At 48.7% G+C, this 16868-nt stretch overlaps 4 non-coding genes and 2 pseudogenes across 4 annotated transcripts; all 6 read left to right on the top strand.

Moving 5' to 3' along the window:
- The first annotated feature begins 4669 nt into the window (after positions 1–4669).
- On the top strand, positions 4670–4740 carry TRNAG-CCC (transfer RNA glycine (anticodon CCC)). Its single transcript has one exon. It is a non-coding gene; the product is annotated as a tRNA-Gly (tRNA).
- A 205-nt stretch (positions 4741–4945) lies between these two features.
- On the top strand, positions 4946–6138 carry LOC146187199 (uncharacterized; annotated as a pseudogene).
- Positions 6139–9686: 3548 nt separating this feature from the next.
- Positions 9687–9757, top strand: TRNAG-CCC (transfer RNA glycine (anticodon CCC)). Its single transcript has one exon. It is a non-coding gene; the product is annotated as a tRNA-Gly (tRNA).
- A 211-nt stretch (positions 9758–9968) lies between these two features.
- On the top strand, positions 9969–11143 carry LOC146187201 (uncharacterized; annotated as a pseudogene).
- A 4384-nt stretch (positions 11144–15527) lies between these two features.
- TRNAG-CCC (transfer RNA glycine (anticodon CCC)) lies at positions 15528–15598 on the top strand. Its single transcript has one exon. It is a non-coding gene; the product is annotated as a tRNA-Gly (tRNA).
- A 157-nt stretch (positions 15599–15755) lies between these two features.
- TRNAG-CCC (transfer RNA glycine (anticodon CCC)) lies at positions 15756–15826 on the top strand. Its single transcript has one exon. It is a non-coding gene; the product is annotated as a tRNA-Gly (tRNA).
- Positions 15827–16868: the final 1042 nt, after the last annotated feature.

The raw sequence follows: 16868 nt of genomic DNA on the forward strand, positions 1-16868 counted from the left end.
TTCCGGGACGCCCTGGCCAAGATTGGTACGCTCCCAGACGTGGTGGCCTTGGGGGCTTACTAAATAAACCATGTCTGGGCGGTGACTTTGAACAGCACGGAAGCAACCAAGCGGCTGCTAGCCTTCAAGGAGCTTCAAGTGAAAGGTCGACGGTGTATCGTCATTGACCCGGAGGACCAACAGGTGAAGCTACGGCTCCACTGGATGTTGCACGGCGTGGCGGATGAGGATATCCGAACTGCTTTTGCGGCTTTCGGTGAGGTGACCGAAGTGGCCCGTGAGCGGTGGCGAGTCCAGGGCGTGCACGAAAAGGGCTCAACAACGAGAACCGTGCTTCTGAAGTTGAAGCTTGGGATGAGGGTAGAAGACCTGCCTCACCAGATAAGAGTAGCAGGGGAGTTGGCCCTTGTTGTGGTGCCTGGGCGGCCAATGCAGTGCCTGCGCTGCCGCGGGACCGGTCATGTGCGCCGGGAATGTAAGATTCCGCGGTGTTCGACATGTAAGCGTTTCGGCCACTCCGAGGAAGATTGCGTACGAACGTATGCAGTGGCTGCTGCACCAACAGCGAGGGCGGACATGACGGAGCACCAAATGGATGTCGCAGAGACGGAGGAGGCCGCAAAAGGGATCGGAGAAGCTGAAAAGCTAACAGCAGCGGCAGGCATGTTGGTGCCCCCGGGGGGAGGGGACGAGATGCTCGGTGGACGAGACAGGGAAGTGGCACTGCCAAGCAACGGACCATCGGAGGAAGAAAGGGTGAGCGATGCCGAGAGCTCAAAAATTGAGCTTTCGGAGCCTGCGGGCAGACGGGGGACCCTCGAAGGGAGCAGCGGCCGAGCGACCAACGTCCAGGGCCCTGCGAAGCGTGCCCACGACGGGAGCGCCAGTGCGACGAACGAGGCAGAGGCAGCTAGCAACGACGAGCCGCCGATAAAAACGCCAATAGGGAGGAGGGCGACCTTCAAACCAAGACCGAATGTCTCGACGGACAGGAGAGCTGCCGAAAAGCCGCCCCTGTCACAAGGTCTGCCAGTCCAACCTCATGGCTCTGGCGTCAACGAAAGCGTCTAGCGCCATGCTAGACGTGAAAGGTAAGCACCATGCTCTTGGCCTCTTTACACTCTAAGAAAATGGCTTATGAATTGTCACTAAAGGTTGCGACCCTTAACGTGAGAGGTCTAGCAGCGAAAAGGAAGCAGAGCCAGGTCCTGCGCCTTTTAAATGAAAATGACATTGATATACTTGGAGTTCAAGAGACAAAAGTCGAGGGTGAACAAGAGACCGAGAGCATGGTGCAACGTTTCACGTCGCGGTTTTACGCAGTTGTCAGCCATGCAGTCGGTACTTCTGCTGGATGCGTCCTGTTTGTGAAGAAGTTGCCGGGTCTTGTAGTGCAGTCGCATGCTTCTTTTCCGTCGGGTCGGGGTGTGGTCCTCGATTTTAGTTTTTGCTCGGCTGAGTGGCGTGCTGTTTGTATATATGCACCTACGGTAGTTGATGAGAGTGCTGCTTTGTTTGATTTTGTTGAAGAGTATTTAAACACGGATAAGCAACTTGTCTTTCTGGGAGATTTCAATTGTGTACTGAGCTCCGGTGACAAAACTATCCATCGTACATTTAGGGATCGTAGCACAGAGGTACTTTCGTGCTTGATTGACGAGTTTGCACTGGTGGACGTTGCAGAGTGTCTCACGAGCGAGCGACGGGTTCAGTATACTCATTTTCAGGGTGCTAGCCACGCCCGCCTTGACAGGATTTATGTGTCCGTAGAACTGGCTCCAAAATGCCAGGATTATTATGTTTTGGCGGTAACGTACTCAGATCACTGCATGGTTCTGTGTACAATTGGAACAAGAAAGGGAGGTAGCGGTTTTAATTGGGAATTGTGGAAGTTAAATAATAAACTGCTGAACGACGAGCAATTCAACAGACTAGTAGAAGAAGAAATTGGTAAAATTTGTCAGGAGGACACCCATGAACTGGGTCAAGAATGGGAACTTTGTAGGCAACAAATTAAAATCAAAGCTATAGAAAAGGCCAGCTGCATACGGTTTCAAGAAAAACAAAATGAAATGCATTTAAGATCTTTGCTAGATAAATTGTTAGCCCTGGAGTGTAACACGCCAGGGTTATACATGAACGACGTTAGAAAAATAAAAAACTTCAACTGAATGACGAAGACCGTTATCGCGGAGCACTGGTACGTGCGAGAGCGGAAAAATTGGCAATGGATGAGACGCTGACAAAAAGATCGTTGGGAATAGAAAAAGCAAATGCAAGGCGAAATCACGTGGCAGAGGTAGATTGGGCAGGACGCACAGAAACCGATAACGAAGGAATCGCGAAAGCTTTCCGGGAGTATTATGAAGATCTATTTTCGTCCCGAGAGGTTTATTTGGACCGTTTTAAAGAATCCTTTCTTGACGCGATGCCAAAAATTGATGACGAACAAAAAGAAAGACTGGAGCGGCCAATAACCGAAAAAGAAGTGCAGCAGGCAATAGAAAATTTAAACCCAGGGAAATCACCCGGGCCTGATGGCCTGAGTGCGGCTTTTTATAAAGCGTTCAAGGAACAGCTATCTGCTTTGTTGTGTGCCTTATTTAATGAAGCGTATGAACTGAAGGCACTGCCTGCGTCTTTCGGATTGTCGCACACAGTACTTATTCCGAAAACTGACCAACCAGTTAAGCTTAGGCAGTTGTCGTCTTACAGGCCCATTGCTCTGACAAACGTTGATTACAAGATTTATATGAACGTGCTTACTGGCAATCTACAAACGGTTATATGCGAACTAGTGGGCCCTCACCAAACGTGCGGTATCAAAGGGCGATCTATCTTTCAGAACATTCACAAAGCGAGAAGTGTGCTCGAATGCTGCGATGCAACTCATGCATGTGTTGCGTTACTGCAGTTGGACTTGGAGAAAGCTTTTGATTGTGTGGCGCATACTATTCTGTTCAGTATATTAGACTATGTGAATGTCGGCTCTGTTATTCGAGAGGGAGTGGCTTTGGCGTACCGTAACTGCACTACGAGATTAATTGTCAATAAGTCACTGGGGGCCCCCATCAACGTACGACGTTCGGTGCGCCAAGGTTGCCCCCTCAGCCCTCTTTTGTTCGGCATTTATATTGAAACATTGTGTTTAAGCATTCTACAAAACAATGACATTGATGGTTTTCGACTGCAGGAGTCAGAAGTCAAATTGCTGGCTTACGCAGACGACGTTGCGGTTTTTTGTGTAAATAAGGAGAGTATAAAGAGGACAGTGGATGTGGTAAAACATTTTAGCAAAGTCACAGGGAGTAAAGTTAACTGGGGTAAGTGCCTGGGATTTTGGCACGGAGAATGGCAGCTGACCCCCGACTCTTTCGCTAATGTGTCGTGGGTTACAACGCCTGCAAAGTACTTGGGTGTGCCCTTGAAATTTTACAAGGAATGCGAGCCATACTGGCTAGAGCAGGTCAAAGAAACCCTTGAAAAGCGGAGAAATGGAAAAGCGCTCAATTATCAATATTTGCAAGAGCCGCAGTTTGCAACCTGTTTTTAATTAGTAAGTTATGGTATGTTATGCAAGTGTTGCATTGCTCCCGTGTAAATGTGCAAAAATTGCATCGAGTTTTTGCGGTGTTTGTTTGGGCCTCGAGTTGGGAGAGGTGCAGTCGGACAAATTTGTTCCGGCAGGTGAAGCATGGGGGGCTTGGTCTGGGTCATTTGTTTGTGCGACAGATTGTCAACCGGTTTATGTTTTTTAGGGATGCCAGCGATCCATTCCGGCGCACAGTGTGTCAACAAAGACTTGGTCGAGCGTTGCCTGATTTCGTAGTTTATACTCAATGTATGCCGGGTTCTCTTTTTGGATTCTTTAGGGAAATTGTTTTGAGCGTGAAATTCTTAAGCGCACGTTTTTCGAAAGAGTATTTAAGTAATGTTAACAGGAGAACATTATACAAGGATGTTTGTGAAGTGGTGTTCCCGGTGCCCTTGTACCGAGCTTTATACTATGGAGGCACAGGAAGTAATGTATTAAAACGCGTAAAGAAAATGCAAGTTGCTCCGGGAGCTAAAACGTTTTTCTTTATGCTACATACCGGTACTTTGAGTGTAAAATCATTTATGGAGGAGAAGGGTATGTTCCTACCGTGGGGGGCCCAATGTCTCATCTGCAAACAGCCAGAGACAATAGATCACGTATTTTTGCATTGCTGGGAGGGGGTATATTTGTGGGATGTTCTGCAAAGGACAATAAAAAAACAGTTGCCACTTGATTCCCATGGCATTAGGTATTTGCCATTGGATAATAACGATGATATGCCGTTAGACCAGGTTATGTTAATGTGCCTCCACAGTATATGGCGCGCACGAATGGCTGGTTATCACTGCGATCCAGATGCACGGCCAGCCCGCATGTATTTCCGAGAAAGTGTGCAGCGATGGCTCGACGTGCTTAAATTGCAACAATGTGCTCCTGAGTGGCTGTCGAAGCTGGAACCTTTGACGGTGCTCAAGGAATTTTAACATGACAATGCCTGCCCCTCAGTGGGTGTTAGGCAACGCTAACTACCTTTGTGTACATATATTATTCCTTTGTTCCTGTTGTTTTGAGTTCCAATGCGGTGTATTTGTGTCAAAGCCAGGCAATAAAAAAAAAAGGTGTAAAAAAAAAGCGCCGCTGGTGTAGTGGTATCATGCAAGATTCCCATTCTTGCGACCCGGGTTCGATTCCCGGGCGGCGCACGGATAAATTGCCTTTATGCCATCTTTTTAGTTTATAGCTTGATATCAGTGACACAGACGCTCTTCGTTTTGCTCGGCTGCAAGATTCACAGCACGACGTCGCACTATTTGAGAAGGCTGTGAGCAAGGGAAATTCTGCGTCCTGGAGAAACAATCGCGCCGCTGGGGCAGTCGTGGCCGAGCCACCGAGCGTGACGGGCGTGTTATGACGAGCTCCGTTGGAGCGGCTACAGCGGCCATGTCGAGCCGCGGTGACAGGATTTTTTCCATCGGGTGAAGAATACCAGGTCGTATTGCTTAGTTTGCCTACAGGACGATTCGTTCTAAACGCTGTTTTCTTGCACGGAGACATCAGGGTCTGCCCATACCGGGTGGAAGATTTCCGGGATGCGCTCGCTCCCCTATCGCTCCTGCCGGAAGTTATCGCTCTCGGGGCGTACCGCATGAGCCACGTTTGGGCCGTAACCTTTAAGGACGACGTGGGCGTAAAGAAGATTGTGCAAATGGGTGAGCTGAAAGTGAAATCTGCTCGATGCCTCGTGATTGACCCGGCGAACCGAGACATCCGAATGAAGCTACTACATTGGCTGCTGCCCAGCCCCCAAGGTTACGGACGAGGACGTGCGGCTCGCTTCCGCGCCGTTCAGCAAAGTGACCGACATATCTAAGGAGCGGTGGCGCGCACAGGGTGTGGCGGATAAGGGTTCGACCACGAGGCTGCTGATGTTGAAGTTGAATGCCGGCGTGAAACTGGACGACCTTCCCCACCAGGTGAACGTCGCTGGAGAGCTAGCCCTTGTGGTCGTTGCGGGCAGGGCTCCCCTCTGTCTGCGGTGTCGAGGCACGGGCCACATTCGGCGCGACTGCCAAATTCCACGGTGCGGTTCCTGCCGTCGCTTCAGACATGACGAGACCCAGTGTTCTCGGACGTACGCCAGCGTCGCCGGGCCCGTGAGCAGCGTAGACGCTGCCGAACTGCTCATGGATGAAGCCGACGCGGAGGAGGCATCGAGAGCGGCTAATGTATCGTCGCTGCAAGAGACCACGGTGGGCGCCCCACAGACGGATCAACTGGAGTGTCAACCTGTCGCTGGCGCAACGCCCGAGAAGTCTTCCCCAGAGTCTGCATCGGCCGTCGCCGTCGTGCCGAATGGTGCGGCTGTGACATTATCTGACTCTGTGGTTAGCGACAACCAGCCCATGGACGTTCTCGATACAGCGGTCAGCCAAACGGTCGGAAAACGGCCGCACGAGCAACTCGCTCCGAATGAGCCCCAACTTGGTGCCAGTGGCGGAGACGAACCGCCGACTAAAACATCAGGTATGAGGCGTTCGACCTTGAAGCCGCGTCCGAACATTCCTGTAGAATCACGCCAGGCGGGTAAACCGCCTCCGTAGTTTTGTGTAGTTCATGCCATACAGAAGTGGCATGGGGTTCCGGGGTTTGTCGTTTAGGTAGACACCATGAGATAGGGTCCTTTCCTTTCTTCGACATGGCAATCAACCTCCCTGAAGCACTACGTGTAGCTACAATAAACGTACGGGGCCTCGGAGCAAGAAGGCGACAGTGCCAGCTTAACCGCCTTTTCATTGAGAACGATCTGCACGTAGTAGCTGTTCAAGAATCCAGAATTGGTAGCCAAGAAGCGACAGATCGAATGGTGTACGTTTTCCGACTGCATTCAGTTGGTTCCTCTGGCGGTTGTGCCCTTTTCATACGTAACAATGTTGGTATAAATGTGCAGTCGCTGTTTTCGTGTCAAAGTGGCCGGCTCCTGATTGTTGATTTTTCACATTACGATGTAAACTTCAGAGTTTTGTGTGTGTATGCACCTAATATAGCTTCCGAGAGAATAATGTTTTTTGAACGTTTCCAGACGTACCTAGATTGTGAAAATGTCATAGTTTTGTTGGGGGATTTCAACTGTGTTTCTCGAGCTGAAGACCGTGTAAAATGCTTGACAGTGAAGGATAAGAGTGCGGGGATCCTGAATTCAGTTATTCACGGTCACAACTTGGAAGATGTAGGAAGTGTGTTTGCAAATGCTACTCAACTGCAATTCACTCATCTTCAAGGCAGTAAGCACACACGACTTGATCGGTTGTATGTATCGCTTGAATTAGTGCCGCTGTGTGCATCGTATGAGGTTAGACCAGTGTGCTTTAGTGATCACTGTCTAGTGATTGCAAACTTCGGCAGAAATCAAAGCAAAAACAGCTTTAATTGGGACCTATGGAAACTCAGCACGAAATTGTTGGAGGACGAGGGTTATGTTAAGGACGTTGAGGAGGAGCTAAAAACGTTGCTTGCAGAGCAGCCGATAAGTGTTGCCGTGGGCTGGGAAGAATTTAAACAGGCAGTAAAACTGAAGGCAATTGAAAAAAGTAGTAAACTGAGATATGAACAGAAACAAAACGAAAAGCACCTGTGTGAGCAACTAGAATTCCTTACTGGTATAGAATGCGCTCAACCAGGTACATTTTCCAAAGAACTAAGGAGCATCGAGATACAGTTGGAAAGATTAGATACAGATAAGTACAGAGTGGCGGTTATTCGCGCACGGTCTGAGAAGCTGTGGGCCGCTGAAGCACCTACAAATCGTGCTTTATCGGACGAAAAGCGATACGCGAGCCGTAAGGAAATACGGAAAATACGAAGTGGGAATGATGTTTCGTCGGATGGCAGTGTTATCAAACATTTAATTGCCGGTCATTTCAAAGACCTACTTGGTCACCCGCGAAAAATGGTAGGGGATTTTGAAGCAGAATTTTTGCCTCTAATGCCGAAGATTGATGATGAAAAAAGGAACGACTAGAAATGCCAATTTGCGTCGAAGAAATAGAGGACGCAATAGACGCTCTGCCAGCTGGTAAAGCACCGGGCCCTGACGGATTAGGGGCGTCCTTTTATAAAATGTTTAAGCCAATAATAGCTCACATCCTCCTGAAGGCTATCAATGAAGCTTATGAACAAAACCGTGTTCCACTGTCCTTCAGAACCTCTCATATCACACTGATTCCGAAAACTGAGGAGCCGGAAAAGCGTTTGTTGGTGGGGTCTTATCGCCCGATAAGCCTCACCAACATTGATTATAAAATATTTATGAAAGTGTTGGCAAGACGACTGCAATGTGTGATAACAAAGCTGGTTGGCACGCATCAGACTTCTGGCATAAAGGGACAGAGCATCGCCACGAACATTCACGTAGCGCGAAGCGTACTAGAATGTTGTGACGCACATGTAGACCGTGTGGCAATGATCCAACTGGATCTCGCAAAAGCATTTGACCGGGTGTCGCATGATGTGCTGTTTTCCATATTGGACCACTCCAATGTTGGGGATTTAATAACAGACGGCGTCAGAATGGCGTATGCCAACTGCACAATGCGAATTATAGTCAACGGAGAACTGACCGAAAGCCTGCAAGTGCAGTCGTCAGTTAGGCAGGGATGTCCCATGTCGCCCCTGTTGTTTGCACTCTACCTTGAGCCTCTTTGCTTGGCTATCCGAAATAACGAGAGCGTAACGGGCTTCAGGCTACAGTCAGCGCATGTTAAAATATAGGCCTATGCCGATGATATTGCGGTTTTCTGTTCAGATAAAGATAGCATCTGTGAAGCCACAAATGTTGTCCACAAATATTGTCAGTCTACGGGGGCGTTAATAAACTGGGAAACGAGCTATGGCTTCTGGCACGGCAGTTGGGAAGACACGCCAGAGTACTACTCTCGACTGCAGTGGTCAACGATTCCTACAATGTATCTAGGTGTACCTCTCCAAGCATACCGGGACCCTGATTCGTATTAGAAAGATGAAACTTTAAATGCAAAAGAAAAGGGTGATGCGTGGCAAGGAAGGCAATTATCTGTATTTTCGCGGGCTACCATGTGCAATTTATTTCTTACTGCAAAAATATGGTATGTCATGAATGTGCTCAGTGCCTCTCGGATCAGCATTAAAAAAATGCACCGTGTTTTCGCCGGTTTTACTTGGGCATCGACGTGGGAAAGAACCAGTCGGACAAACTTGTTCCTGTCTGTAAAAAAAGGTGGGCTAGGCCTTGCACATTTGTTTTTGAGGCAAGTCGTCTCACAATTTATGTTTCTGCGAAATCAAAATGACATGTTCCTGCGCACAGTTGTGCATCTCCTACTGTGCAGACTCCTTCCAGGATATGTGGTATGCTCTTGCCATGCTATGGGTGGGGCTGTGAGAGGGTACCTACGCGAAGTGGCACTTGCATACGGGATGCTGCATGCACGATTTTCGATGCAATACTTGAGTAATGTCACGCGGAAAAAAATTGTGCTCAGATTTATTGCATGCAACGATTCCGGTTCCACTTTACCGTCTGCCATTATGTGGAGGCCCAGGAGGAGATGTTTTGCACAGAGTGAAGAGAATGCCGGTGTTACCCTCGGTCAAATCCCTTTTCTTTAAACTTCATACTAACACGTTATCAGTAAAAACATGGCTTCATGAAAAATGTCTTTTTGTACCCTGGACAACTAACTGTTACCTATGTAAGAAAGCTGAAACCATAGAACACGTATTCCTGGATTGTTGGGATCCCATCTTTTTCTGGGATGTGCTTCAAAGGACTTTGAAAAAAGAATTACCCCTAGATATGTACGGCATAACATTCCTTCCAGTGTTACACGCTGACAATAGTCCACTGGATACGATTATGCTCCTCGGCCTCCACAGCTTGTGGAAAACGCGAATGCAGTTCACCAATGCAGATGTTGAAGTGCGCCCTGTGCGGGAACATTTTATAGAAAGTGTTGTACGTTTGAGGGAAGCGTATCGAACACTCCCCGAACCACCAGAATGGATAGACCAGCTTAACAGCTTGGTAGAGATGAATAAATTTGTTGCTGACACTTTTTATCACTTTTGTATGTTGTGTATTGTGTGTCGAAGCCGGCAATAAAGAAAAAAAAAAGCGCCGCTGGTGTAGTTGTATCATGCAAGATTCCCATTCTTGCGACCTGGGTTCGATTCCCGGGCGGCGCACGGATATTTGCCTTTCGGCCCTCCTTTTAGTTTATAGCCTAATGTCAGTGGACACAGACGCTCTTCATTTTGCTCGGCTGCAAGCTTCACAGCACGATATCGCACTATTTGAGAAGAGCGTGAGCAGGAAAATATTCTGCGTCCTGGAGACATCATCGCGCCGCTGGTGTGGATTCCACTTCCGGCCACCACTGTGAACGGACGTGTCATCATGTGCTCTTTCGGAGCGGTGTTAGCGGCTCAGCCGAGCCGCGGAAACAGGTTTGCTGCTGATGATAACGACACAGGCTATGAAGTTATGCTGCCCCACCTCCCAACAGGTCATATTGTTTTTAATACTGTATTTTTGCACGGCGACGTTCGAGCGCGGCCGTATAGGATCGAGGACTACAGGGATGCCCTGGCTCGTTTGGAATTGCTTCCCGAGGTTGTGGCCTTGGGAGCATTTCAAATGAATCATGTGTGGGCAGTCACGTTTAAGAACACGGAAGCAGTTAAGAAAGTGCTTGCTGCCGGGAGCATGACTGTGAAGGAGCACCGGTGTCTTGTGATTGACCCCAACAAGCAAGAGGTGCGCGTTAAAGTGCACTGGATTCTTCACAACGTGACTGACGAAGAAGTGCGTGCGGCCTTCCTTCCGTACGGCGAGGTGACCGAGCTGAGCTGTCGAAGGAGCGCTGGCGTGTGCACGGCGTCACAGAAAAAGGGTCAACAACCCGTGTACTAAGTCTGAAGCTGAAATCCAACGTGACAGCTGAAGACATACCTCACCAACTGCGAATAGCCGGTGAACCTGCACTATTGGTTGTAGCTGGGAGACCCCCGCTCTGCCTCCGCTGCCAAGGGAAAGGCCATATTCGCCGCGACTGCCGGGTACCGCGGTGCTCGCGCTGTCGCCGGTTTGGTCACGATGAAAGTGAATGTGTACCTACGTACGCAAGCAAGACCGGGCCAGGAAGGAACGTCGATGTGATTGAACACGTTATGGACGAGGGGGAGGCTGAGGAAGCATCAAGGGCAGCTGGAAGCAAAGCAGCAACCGTCGAGAAGAGCACGCAGCCTTCAAGTGTTGGGCCTAGCGGCACAAGTCTGGCCGAGGCACCTCCAGTACCGCAACTCGTCTCCGAGGAAAAGACGAGCCAAGAAAAGCAGCCGCCTACTCTTGACGAACCTCACGTCGAACACCACCATAATGATGTCTCATTGGGAGAAGCTGCTGTCACTGCCACAAAACGCGCTTACCTCGAAACTGTGAAAGATGACCGACAAACTGATGGAGCACCCGCGGAGGAGCCGCCCACCAAGGCGGTAATGACGCGACGGTCGCCCTACAGGCCAAGACCAAATATTCCACCAGACATACGATCTGCGGTAGAGGCGCCTTAATAGGGCTTCTACAGCTGTAATGCGCTGCCGTCGGTTTCCGGATTAGCGTGTCATATGGTGGAGACGATATACCATGGAAGGGAACTGTGAGCTTGACCGTCAAACTTTGGCCATGGAATGTGAAAGTGCGTGTGATCGCTGCGAGGCGGTGCGCTTTGTTGTGCTCAAACACACGGAACCCCCTCCAGCGCCACGGTACCCTGAGGTGAGCACTGCGCGAGCAGTGGGTGCCTTTAAAAATGAACAAAAGATTCAACTGCCACTACGCGTAGCCACGCTGAACGTGCGTGGACTGGCAGCGAGGAAGCGCCAGTGTCAGGTCAACCGCCTCGTTTTAGAACATGAATTGGATATAATCGCATTACAAGAAACTAAGATTGAGAGCGAGGAACACACAGATCGCATGGTTGAAATTTTTCGGTCCCGATATAAAGTCTGCGTATGTCACGCGGTTTAAAAATGAACAAAAGATTCAACTGCCACTACGCGTAGCCACGCTGAACGTGCGTGGACTGGCGGCGAGGAAGCGCCAGTGTCAGGTCAACCGCCTCTTTTTAGAAAATGAATTGGATATAATCGCACTACAAGAAACTAAGATTGAGAGCGAGGAACACACAGATCGCATGGTTGAAATTTTTCGGTCCCGATATAAAGTCTGCGTATGTCACGCGGTTTAAAAATGAACAAAAGATTCAACTGCCACTACGCGTAGCCACGCTGAACGTGCGTGGACTGGCGGCGAGGAAGCGCCAGTGTCAGGTCAACCGCCTCGTTTTAGAACATGAATTGGATATAATCGCATTACAAGAAACTAAGATTGAGAGCGAGGAACACACAGATCGCATGGTTGAAATTTTTCGGTCCCGATATAAAGTCTGCGTATGTCACGCGGTTTAAAAATGAACAAAAGATTCAACTGCCACTACGCGTAGCCACGCTGAACGTGCGTGGACTGGCGGCGAGGAAGCGCCAGTGTCAGGTCAACCCCCTCGTTTTAGAACATGAATTGGATATAATCGCATTACAAGAAACTAAGATTGAGAGCGAGGAACACACAGATCGCATGGTTGAAATTTTTCGGTCCCGATATAATGTCTGCGTATGTCACGCGGTTGGAAAGTCCGGAGGTTGCACGTTATTTTTGAGAAATAATCTTGGAATTGGGAATGAAACCATTGTCACATCCGAAGAGGGTCGGTTACTGGTTGTCGATTTCACCCTTTCTGGATGCTCTTGGAGAGTGATTTGTGTGTATGCCCCTAACAATTACAAGGAACGTGTTAGTTTTTTTGAAAAGGTCAAAGTGTTTTTGAACTGCGAGAGCAGCGGCGTTTTGATAGGTGATTTTAACTGTGTTTGCATGCCAGAGGATCCAGTGCCGATCACTCCTGTGCGTGATCAGAGTGCGCAGTATCTCGATGCAATAATTCAAGAACACGGCATGGAAGATTTGGGCTGGGTGTTGTCTCAAGGCTCGCAGCCATGTTTTACGCACTTCCAACGCGGTAGCAATGCAAGACTACATAGAGTATACGCAAGCATAGGATTTGTGACAATGTGTTCCAGCCATGAAGTGAAACATGTTTCTTTCAACGATCACAGCCTTGTTATTGTAAGCTTTGGGGATAAACATAGTAGAACTCGTTTCAACTGGAAACTTTGGAAATTTAATGTTAAATTGCTGGAGGATGAAACCTTCGTTAAACAAATTATAGACTTAACCAAAATGCATTGCGTCAAATCAGCAAGCTGCGCAGATAAGTGGGAAAATTTTAAGAACACAGTCAAGATGAAAGCGATAGAACGAGGAACTATCCTTCATCAAAGCGAAAAGAAACGAGTCAAAGAATTGGAGTGCAAATTAAACTTTTTGACAAGTATGGAAACAGTAGTGCCCGGTTTGTACATAAAAGAAATCAGAGAAGACAAAAGCCAGCTAGAAGCACTGGAGGCAGATAAGTACCGAGCGGCTGTGATAAGGGCGCGCGCCGAAACGTTGTGGGCTGGTGAAGTGCCGAATAAGCGTGCATTGTGTGATGAAAGAAGATATGCAGCACAAAATTAAATTCAACAGGTCCGCTACCGCAACAGAATAACGACCGACCGCGAAGAAATCGAGCGAGTGTTTGTTGATCATTACAAGGAACTGATAGGGAATGACAGAAGCGCAAAGGGCAGTCTGTGGGACGAATTTTTGCACCTCATGCCTCGACTAGACGAAGAGAAACGTGCGCGCTTAGAACAGCCTATTAGCTTAGAGGAAGTTCAGAAGGCTATTGATGACCTGCCACTTGGGAAAACACCAGGACCTGATGGGTTAGGCGCTGCTTTCTATAAAACATTCAGAGAAGAAGTCAGCCCGCTGCTATACCATATGATTGCAGAAGCATACAATGTAAAACAAATGCCACCTTCCTTCTCTACTGCCCACATTGTGCTTATCCCCAAAACATGCGACCGAGAAAAAATGCTGTCTGTGGGGGCTTATCGCCCGATAACCCTCACAAATGTCGACTATAAGATCTATATGAAGATTCTTGGCAAAAATTTACAAAGTGTCATCACGGACCTAGTTGGACCGCACCAAACGTGCGGAGTGAAAGGGCGTACCATCTGCACAAATGTGCACATCGCTCGAAGTATCCTTGAGTGCTGTGATGTCTTCGGTGGCCGAGTTGCAATGGTACACCTAGACCTGTCGAAGGCGTTTGATCGCGTGGCGCACGATGTCCTGCACTCAGTTTTGGAACATGTATATGTGGGCAGCATAATAAAAGACGGGCTTAAAATGGTTTAAAGCAGCTGTACAGTTCAAATAATTGTCAATAAGAACCTGTGTGAACCCATCCCTCTGCGGTCCTCCATACGGCAGGGATGCCCGCTTTCACCATTGCTTTTTGCACTGTACCTTGAACCCTTCTGTTTAAGTCTTATTAACAACGACCGAATAAATGGCTTCAGGTTTAAGTCATCTAATGTTAAAATTCTTGCGTATTCGGACGACATTGCTGTATTCTGCAGTGACCGCGAGAGTGTACAAGAAAGTGTTGACGTCGCCAAGCGATTTTGCCAGCAAACTGGGGCTGAGATCAATTGGGCAAACAGTGTGGGCTTTTGGCACGGAAGCTGGGGAATCGTACACCACCGTTGTTCGCGAATCTGCAGTGGACAAACATGCCGTTGAACCACTTGGGTGTGCCTCTCGAGCACTATAACAAGAGCGCAGATTACTAGAACGAGACGACGTCAAAAGTGAGCGAGAAAGCAAGGGCATGGCAAGGACGAGACTTGTCGATGTTTGCGAGAGCAACAGTATGCAACATTTTTTTAATTGCCAAAGTGTGCTATGTTTTCCAGTTTCTGTCTATGTCGCGTGTAAATGTGCAAAAAATTCATAGGGTGTTTGCTGTGTTTATTTGGAACTCAAGTTGGGAAAGGGTCAGAAGAACCAAATTGGTTGGAACAGTTCGAGATGGTGGTCTGGGTCTCGCGCATTTGTTTGTTCGCCAGATTGTGTCCCGTTTTATGTTTATGAGGGATCAGAAGGACCCCTTCCTGCGCTCAGTCATGCAGGTGCGTCTGAGCAGGGCTCTTCCTGATTTTATAGTGTCCACTGTGAGATTGTCAACTTGTGGCGCTAGAGGTTATTTGAAAGAAGTTGACTCGGTGCAATTGTTAAAGGTTCGGTTTTCACAAGAGTATCTGAGCACTGTAAAGAAGAAAAAACTGTACAAAGATCTTATAGATGTAATCATGCCAGTGCCTCTGTATCGTATAATAAACTCTGGAGGCCTAGGACAAGATGTTCTTAAAAGAATTAAAAGGATGCCAGTTAAAGCCAGTACAAAGACATTCTTCTTCAAACTGCACACGGGTACCTTGCAGGTAAAGACATGGCTATCTGACAAAGGCATTTTTGTACCATGGACAACGAACTGCTTGCTGTGCAAAAAGCCAGAAACCGTTGAACATGTGTTCATTGAATGTTGGGACGTGATCTTCTATTGGGGTGTCCTGCAACGTACACTAAAAAAGGAATTACCTTTAACACCGATTGGAATCCGCTATTTACCAACAGACACAGATGACACAGGTGTCCCTTAGGACATGATTATGCTCCTCGGCCTCCATAGTTTATGGAAAACTCGAATGGCGGTACGCAATGCAGATGTAAACGTCCCAACTACAAGGGAAAACTTTGTGGAAAGTGTATATTATATACGTGATGTGTACCGAGTGCAGAAAGACCCACCCGCGTGGATGAGTGTGCTTGATGATTTAGTTCAAATGAAGTCATTTTAACTTGTGACCGGCTGAAGCAGCCGGGGTGCTTTTAACAATGTATCGTGCTTGTCTCAATAAAAAGGTATTTAAAAAAAAAATTGCGCCGCTGGTGTAGTGGTATCATGCAAGATTCCCATTCTTGCGACCCGGCTTCGATTCCCGGGCGGCGCACGGATAATTGCCTTTCTGCCCTCCTTTTAGTTTATAGCCTAATGTCATTGGAAACAGACGCTCTTCATTTTGCTCGGCTGCAAGCTTCACAGCACGATATCGCACTATTTGAGAAGAGCGTGAGCAGGAAAATATTCTGCGTCCTGGAGACATCATCGCGCCGCTGGTGTAGTGGTATCATGCAAGATTCCCATTCTTGCGACCCGGGTTCGATTCCAGGGCGGCGCACGGATAATTGCCTTCCTGCCCTCCTTTTAGTTTATAGCCTAATGTCAGTGGACACAGACGCTCTTCATTTTGCTGGGCTGCAAGCTTCACAGCACGATATCGCACTATTTGAGAAGAGCGTGAGCAGGAAAATATTCTGCGTCCTGGAGACATCATCGCGCCGCTGGTGTAGTGACTCCACTTCCGGCCACCGAGCGTGACGGACGTGATTATCATGGGCTCCCAAGGAGCGGATTCTGCGGCCCAGCTGGGCCGTGGTATCAGGAGCACGGAAATGCCTACCAAGGATTATGAACTGGTTCTACCGCATCTGCCTACAGGTTCGAGTGTTTTGCACACTGTTTTTTTGCATGGCGGCATAAAAGCCAGGTCGTACCGGGTGGAGCACTTTCGGGACTCCCTCGCTCATCTTTCACTGCTGCCGGAAGTGGTTGCCCTCGGGGCATACCAAATGAATCACGTGTGGGCGGTAACGTTTAAAGGTGAAGAGGCGAAAGCGAAGATTTTGCAAGCCCAAGCTATTGAAGTGAAGGAACACCGTTGCGTGGTCATTGACCCCTGTAACCAAGGCATCAGGTTGAAGCTTTTCTGGCTGCTTCACGGCGTGCAAGACGATGATGTGCGAGCGGCGTTGGCGGCTTTTGGAAAAGTGACTGAAATTTCAAGAGACAAGTGGAAAGTGCAAGGGTGTGTCGACAAGGCTTCAACGACACGAACGGTCACGCTGAAGCTAAAAGTGGGCGTGACCATTGAGGACCTGCCGCTTCAGCTTCGGGTCGCCGAGGACGTCGCACTCGTCCACGTCCAAGGCAGAGCCCCGCTTTGCCTCCGGTGCCGCGGGAAAGGTCATATACGGCGTGATTGTCGTGAGCCGCACTGCGGGCTGTGTCGTCGCTACGGCCATGACGAGACCAGTGTGTGCGCACGTATGCCAACTTTGCAGGCCCCGTCCCGAGTGAAGTGGCAGGCGAGCACTGGATGGACGCAGTTGACGCCGAGGAAGCGAGCAGTGGAATCACTGACGAGGCAGAACAGAAGGAGC

Source organism: Amblyomma maculatum, chromosome 6 (genome assembly GCF_055883805.1).
Source record: "Amblyomma maculatum isolate TAMU_Amacu chromosome 6, ASM5588380v1, whole genome shotgun sequence".
In the NCBI taxonomy this organism is placed as follows: domain Eukaryota; kingdom Metazoa; phylum Arthropoda; class Arachnida; order Ixodida; family Ixodidae; genus Amblyomma; species Amblyomma maculatum.